The sequence below is a fragment of the Phyllostomus discolor genome, chromosome 7, assembly GCF_004126475.2.
Source record: "Phyllostomus discolor isolate MPI-MPIP mPhyDis1 chromosome 7, mPhyDis1.pri.v3, whole genome shotgun sequence".
Taxonomy (NCBI): domain Eukaryota; kingdom Metazoa; phylum Chordata; class Mammalia; order Chiroptera; family Phyllostomidae; genus Phyllostomus; species Phyllostomus discolor.
The window spans coordinates 36,474,111-36,480,791 of NC_040909.2; the positions used below are offsets into that span (position 1 = coordinate 36,474,111).

General features: G+C 42.9%; 1 pseudogene; it reads right to left on the reverse strand.

Annotated features, from left to right (window-relative positions):
* Positions 1–4,372: 4,372 nt before the first annotated feature.
* Positions 4,373–5,016, reverse strand: LOC114501323 (annotated as a pseudogene).
* Positions 5,017–6,681: the final 1,665 nt, after the last annotated feature.

Consider the following 6,681-nt stretch of genomic DNA (forward strand, 5'->3'; position numbering starts at 1 on the left):
TGGGACTCTCCTGAGGCTTGAGTTCATAGTGCTGACCTTCCCACCCATTTATCTGGTCCCCCATACCTCTTTGAACCTCCAATCCTTATCAGTAAAATAGTTTCATAGTACAAACCATATCAGCCTATTGGAGGGAAATACAAGATGCTATGTCAAGTCACCAGGACCCAGGTTATGGAAACCCATACTCTACACCTGTGCTGAAAACAAAACTAGAATGCAAGCCACCTATTAATTTTAAATTTTCTTATAGCCTTCTTAAAAGTTGTTGAGTAAAATAATACTATAATACTATTAATTATAGTATTTGTAACCTTTTATATCCAAAATATGATCATTTCAACATGTAATTAGTTAAAAAACCTAATGAGACATTTCATACATTTTCTTTTGTACCAGGTCTTTGACATTCTATATGTATCATATGCTTATCATACATCTCAATTCAGACTGGGCACGTTTTGGGTGCTCAATTGCTACATGTCACCATTGGATGCCACACTGGATGGCACAGCTCTAATCCAAAGTTGGACTTTGTTCTGTGGACAATGGAGAGCCATGATGGATTTTTGCCAGAGGAGTAAAATGCAAATAATAATAATAATAAATAATCTGGACTTGGGGTAGGGACACAGCTGTTCTGCCTCAGTGGTCCAACCAGTAGACCAAGAGACAGCAGCTCTATTTTATGTCTCCTTGGCACTTATGCAGAGCCTGACAGAGAGTCCTTGGTAATTGGGTTGGATAAAGCAATCAATCAACAAATTGCTAAAAAGGGCAGCTGCCTGGATCTGTAGAGCAAGTTAAATAGAAGGGTCTAAAAGTCAGAGCTGGAATTGGGGCAGCAGGATGGGGTGCTGTGAGAAATAAAGAGGCTGGATGAGAAACTGGACAGGTGGCAGAATGGCTCTCACTTTAAACCAGTGTTCCACATGACCAGAGGCTGCTGAGCCTAAATGACTGGTTAGAGAGAATGTGGAGCTGGGGCTCAGAAGTTGTAAGTCACTTGGGCAACGATCACCAGGTAGCTGAGAGGTGCCAGGCACTCCTGAGCCTCTGGGAGGGAAAAGGTCATAGTAAAGAGGTAAGATGAGAGTGAAGGCTTAAATTTATATAACAACAAAAGAAAAAATCCAGTTCACTGTGGACTGCCATGGTCTCAGATGCAGGGGATGGCTGAGAGGGGAGGGTGGAGACAGGAAAAACTGCAGCAAGCAGGGCGCACTGCAGCAAGCAGGGCGCCCTCCAGCAGCAGAGCCCTGGTTCAACCTAAACTGTCTGCGTTTCATTATCCAGTCGTGTTCTCAGGGGACCTGGGGTGAGACTGCTTAGGCAAAAGCAGCTGCTTTCACTTTAAATAGTTTTAGATCAAAACCAGTGGCATATAAGCTCTCTGTGTGACACTGGTAATGAAGAAGAAAGTATCCCAGCAGCTCAAAAGAAAAAATAATGAAAATAAAAGGTTTTGACACTGATCCAGAAGAAGCTTGTGTCTTGATGTTCGCAACTTGCACGCACATGTGTGTCAAGGACGGGAAATGTCAGGGATAATGAGCTAAAAGTACGTGGACATTCCAGGACTGGAGCATGCTCAGGGAGCTGAGACAGGGACTGTGTGCTCTGGACCCAAAATAATGTCCTAAATCACCCAGCCCAGGAGCTCTTGCTAACTCCAGAAATCATCCTTGGGGGAGAGAGACATAAACTGCTCAAGGAATAGAAAATGCTCATTCCTCTGATCACAAAGATGGATCTCAAAGAACTTCTGTGGACATTCTCTCCTTTGAGCCTTGCAAGGACTCCTTCAATCGAACTGGTTAAACACCATTAACCAGGCTTGACAGGTGAGAAAACTGAGGCTCAGAGAAATTAAGCAACTTGATCAAGGATATTAGATTTATTCTGCCTTTGGAAGTGAAAAAAAAAAAAAAGCAAGACTTACAGAAAGGGGACTAGCAGGCATGACTGGAAAGGGCAGGGGTGCCTGGCCTGAGTGCTAGGCCCAAAGACTCTCACACTCCCAGGACTCCCTCAACCTTTGACTCCTACCTCTGCTTCTCTGGCTTCCTTCTCTCAGGCCAGCTGCCTCAGCAGCTCCAGGCTAACATCCTCATAGTCTCACAACTACTGAAGAAGGAACATCTTTCCTGACAGCCTTAGTTAGTAGAACCTTGGAGAAGCACTCTGTCTGAGCAGGCTTAGGTCACAGGCTCATTCCTGGGCCACAGCTGAGGCCATGCCACGGAGACCCATCGCTGGCCCAGCCAGGTCAACATACTTTACCCACTCCCAGCTGGGTGTGTTTCTAGACTAAATAAGAAGGACCGTTGCTGGGCAACCAAGAATAGTAGCCTGTACGGTTCCTAATAGGAAGGCCACAATGAACCAAGACCAGAGAACCAACCTTTTGACTCAGACCACATCCATTGTTACCAGTTCAACAGTGTGTATCACATTAGGTAGGCTTCAATAACCAAAACAGATGTGGTCCCTGTCAGGGGCACACAATCTAGTGAGAGAGGCAGACAACAAACAGGTAAACAGATAAATAATGGCAAATTGTGACAAGTGCCATGAAGGAAACCAATGGGTGATGTGACATAAAAAAACTGGGAAGCTATTCTGAGAGGTCATTTAGAGAAGGTTCCCCAAGGACAAGCTGTTATGCCTTGATCAAGACTGAGAAGGAGCTAGCCAGGGTGATTGAGAGGAAGATGTTTCTGGGCTCAGGGAAGAGCTGTGTGTGCAATCTCCTGGAAATGGGAAAGTCCCTGCCCTGTGTGGGAGACTGAGAGAAGGCCATCCGGTGTGAAATGAACCCAGTGGGCAAGGTGAGGATAAACAGATCCATACGTAGGGTCTGCCAAGGCCTGGAAGAAACTCAGATTTTACTCTGAGGCTCTGCAGGTCATTAAAGAATCTCTATGCCTCAGAGTACTTTAAAGTGATCTGTATTTTTAAAAAGTATAAATGGAAACATAGGTTAAAGGCTGTGATTGCAGTAATCCAGCAAAAGTTGATGTGACTGAAACTACAGCAGTGGCAACAGAAATGGAAGAACTGGAAAGATGAGAAACACATGTAAGGTGAGAAAAGAGGCTGGGCTTGTGTGCCTGGATGTTTGTTTTGAGGGAGAGGGAAGAATCACAGAGGATTTCCTGGCTGAATGGTCAGGTCATTTACTGAGGGACAGCAAATTGAAGTTAAATGATTGGAATACAGTGACGATGAAAAGCTCAGTTTTGGGTAACTAATTTTGAATTGACTATGAGATATCAAAATGGCAAGGGGGCAATCAGATATTTAAATCTATGGTTTTTCAGAAATTTGGGCTGGTGATAGAAATTTAGAAAATATAAAAATGATTTTGAAAACTGAGGGCATCAATGAGATTACTTAGGGAGTGACTACAGAGAAAAATGAGAAGCAGACCCAAGACTGATTCGTAAGAAACACAAAAAATAAAGATAGGAGAGCCAACAAAAGAGATGGAAGAGGATGATCAGAAAGCTAGGCAGGAAGCTAGGAGACAATGACTCCACAGACACAGGAGGAGAGAACGCTTCAAGGGAGAGGAAGAGGACATGGTTGTGTCAAAGCTACTGAGAGGTCAAGTACAATAAGAATGGAAGAGTGCCATTGAATTTAGCACCATGAAGATCTTGGAGAATGTTGCCAAGAGCAGCAGTTTTGATAAAGGATAAAAGTGACATACCCACAGGTTGGAGAGGGAGTGGGAGTGTGGAGGAGGGAGACAGAATATCTACACACCATTTCAGGTTTTGTGAGAGAAGTAGAATAGCACCTGGAAAAGACTGAAAGTCAAAGAACATTTTAATAAATTGGAGTTAGACACAAAGAAGCACTTCTTTTGTCGGCTTTATAAATTGGCTGTCTATAGTGAGTTCTCATTTGAACACAGTGTTCTCAGGCTTTACAAAGCGTATCCATGAAACCAGACATTTCCCAAGGTCCCTTCCACATCTATCATTCTAAAACTCTACAAGAATTTCTTTTTCTAAGGCCAGAAAGAAAATATCCAAGACTCATGCCTTAGTCTACTCTGGCTGCCGTATCAAACTCCTATAGACTCAGGAGCTTAAAAAACAAACATTTATTTCTCACAGTCCTGGAGTCCAAGATCAAGTTGCCAGCAGATTTGGTAGCTGGTGAGAGCCCACTTCCTGGTTCCTAGGTGACCATTTCTCATCATGTCCTCACATGGTGGAAGACGCAAGAGAGCTCTCTGGAGTCATATTTTATTTTTCAAAACAACATCAAAAAGTAAATGTATTTAATCATACTTGGCTCATAACAGAGTAAATGGGTGAGTGAAAGAATAATGTACGCTGTGTAGCATGTTTAATAAACTGGCAACAGAGAAAGTTGGTTAAATAAAAGCAGAGGAATTTTGTCTCTTAAGAACTAGAACCTAAGGGATCCATGATCATCTGGCTCCTGCTCAATGTTTTCCATGGTTTGAAATGTAGTGATGGGAACTCCAGGGGTCTCCCTGATCCTTTGCTTAAGGTCCCAGTCTTCCATGGCTACAATGTGACACTGGTGCTGAGTTACTCTGTGTACTGCCTAGGTCATCTGCCTAGGTTCCTTTGTGTGTGCATGGTAATCATTCAAATCTTGGATCCTTGGTGATCCTTAGAGCCACTCCATACTTCTGTCTCAATTTCTCAGTATCAGCTATTACACAGTCAGTTATACAAGGGATACACTTGGCATACAGACAGTTCATCACTGACTGCACCAAGTCCAGTTTGGCCTTAATGGAAAAGTTGATAAAGTTGGTGTCAGCCAGGATGCAGTAAAGTGGGCCCAACAGTGCATTATATTGGAATAATAAACAGGAAGGTTATTGAGGGCCTTCTCTTTCCCTGAGTGCACTGGGAACTTTCTTCTCTTTTTAGGTTTTAATCTATCATTTTCTTTAAGACTCTGATCTCTGAGGTTAAGCATTTGCTTCATGGCCATGTACTTCCTTGTTTTCCTTTGTGTCCCCATGTTCATGGTACACTCTTGTTTCTTCCAGAGCCGCCCTGGAGTCTCTTTTGCAAGGGCATACATCTCATTCAGGAAGGCTCCATCCTTATGACCTACTCACCTTCTAAAGGTCTCACCTCCTAAACCACCAAACTGGGCACTATGTTTCAATATAGGAATTCAGAGAAAGAGCACAAATGTCCAATCTGTAGTGACGGGCATCCAAGCAGCTCCTTCTCCTTGTCCTCTCAATTCTTTCGGTCACTAATTTAGTCATTCATTTCCCAGCAAGAACACCACAAGGAAAAGGAATTTTGGTGTTCACAGGCACATAGCGGGTACTCAATAAATATTTTCTAAATGAATACACAAATGGATGGATGGATTCTACAATGAGTCGCCCAGTGCCTACACATGAGGATCTCATTCAATATTTACTTGACCAACATGAAGCATCTGATACATGCCATGCTCTATGCTAAGCACACCTCAGTCAGCTCCTCCTTAAAGTGGGAGAAATAAGACTCTGTTCAACCTGCATCACAAGATCATTATTATGAGAACCAAGTGAAAAATATGGGCTTAAAAAAAACTTTGCAAATACCAGAATACCTTAGAAAGATAAAACATTATTATCAAACAGGATTTCTGCCTTCAAAAGCTTGTAGAGAAAATGAGGAAATGAAAAAGAAACACAGGAGGGGGCAAAATCATTGTTGAGTGGACACCAAGGTGTGCAGCAGGGGCTGGGTGCTTTACATGCCTTCCCTCACCATTACATGCCCACCTGGAGGTGGGTATCATTGCCCCCATGATGAAGATTCAGAGACTGATGTTTGAGACATTAAGTAAATTGCAGAATCTACTCAGATAGTAGAGTCAGAATGGATGAAAATCTAGGTCTGTCTATTTTCAAAATCCTATCCTTTCAAATATATTTTCTTTCACATAGAAGTAAATCCTAGGAAGCATTCAAAGTCATGTCCCTTAATACTGGGAATGAGACGGGTAAGGGAGACAGGAACAATTGCTTACAGCATGTTTATTGAACACTAAACTGTGGATTTCATCAATTCTTATTTGTGATATAGTGCCTACTCCATTTTTTACACTAACACAAATGTCAGCTAAAGTCCCCAATCCACTGATATTTACCTAAAACTTGCTCAAGCAGTTTCCCTTGTTCTGTGGAAAACCCAATGATATTTTCAAGATTTTTGAAAATTCCCAATAAGTTCATGCAAACATACCTCACACATTCCCCACCTGCACCTTCTCTCCCCATTCTGCTGGGCACCAATCCAGACACAGAATGCAGACCCTTTTATTTCACCCAAGTCACTTGCACAGGCATTAAAAACCATGTGGCAGGCTTTGGGCCACAGCTGGGGAGACAGAGTAGTTTCACATCCCAGCAAAGCAAATAGCTTAAGACTGACTCTCAGACATCCCTGCTCACCATATTCTCTGTTCAGATGCTTCTAGGGGCTTCTCACTGCCTATCTTTTTCTGGAGGTTCCAGCCTTTCCTTCATGCCAACTAGCTCCCCTTACTCTAAATCCCCACCTCCTTATCCATCCACATGGATCCTAGAGAAGTGGGAGGCTGCAGAGTTTTTACCTGACCCCAGGTGATTGGTCAAGTTGTGTCCATCTAATGAATGTTCATCCAGTGAGACTGTTCCCT